The sequence below is a fragment of the Morus notabilis genome, unplaced genomic scaffold (assembly GCF_000414095.1).
Source record: "Morus notabilis unplaced genomic scaffold, ASM41409v2 Scaffold35, whole genome shotgun sequence".
NCBI classification, from domain to species: Eukaryota; Viridiplantae; Streptophyta; class Magnoliopsida; order Rosales; family Moraceae; genus Morus; species Morus notabilis.
Window position 1 is genome coordinate 860,459 of NW_010361505.1, and position 1,015 is coordinate 861,473.

The following is a 1,015-nucleotide window of genomic DNA, read 5'->3' on the forward strand; positions in this document are numbered from 1 at the left end:
ATAAAATAAGACTCCTAAAATAAAAACAATGTCTGCCCATGGGCCTTTAAAACAAACTCTCCGTTAAAACCCATAATTCATCGTTACGTTAAAACTTGGATCCACAGTATAATGTAGCACCAATAAAATATTTAACAGTACGATCATCATCATCAGTTACAATTTTGTCCAAAGTAATCCAATCAAGGACTTACACAAATTTGAGGAAGGAAACTGAAAATGGTAGATCCTCTACGAGGGGAACGCTGATCGGTGACTACTCCTTGTCCGAAAGGTTGCACTGTACACCCCCTGGAAATGAAAGAGGACAAATGGGGTGAGCACGGAATGCTCAGTAGGAGAACTATTACTCACTTTTAGTTTTATTTACCTTTCCCAAATTAAACCTGCATGGTTAGTAATTTCTACTTTTTATGCACAATAAATTATGAAAACCTGTGTCAGTGAGATAATCTAGTCCGTACACTCGGGACGATAAACCCCCGAAGGGCGCAGTGACTCAGAGAGACTGATGGTAGGGAACTCTAACTCGATGTCCTTACCAGATCAGTTCTCGAACCACGGGTGACGGTGAACTGTCGTTCCGGACCCTCACCAGGACGTAACCACTGTACAGTAACCTTGGAGATTCTCAACCCCGGAGAGCGTCATCACCTCTCCTTCTTTTACCTTTTCGGGTTCACACCCAGGGATGGTGAACGGCTACACCTACTGTTAGCACACTATCTCACTATCGTGTCCGGTTTACATTCTCCTAACCATGCTTTTGTGTCAATTTCCAAAATTATGTTAAAATCTCTTGGCCACGCTGTACATTACAGGATGGGCCCCTAATGGTTCTGTTTCAAGTCATATCGTGTAACAGTAATAAATAAGTTTGATATATAATTTTAAATCTTCTCAAATTTAACAAAATAAATTAAATTAAATAAAACTCCACAAAAGTTAAGTAATAGGACCCCTACCTCAAAACGGATCGTCAACCGAAAGTCGAGAAGCTGCGAAACGAAGCTTC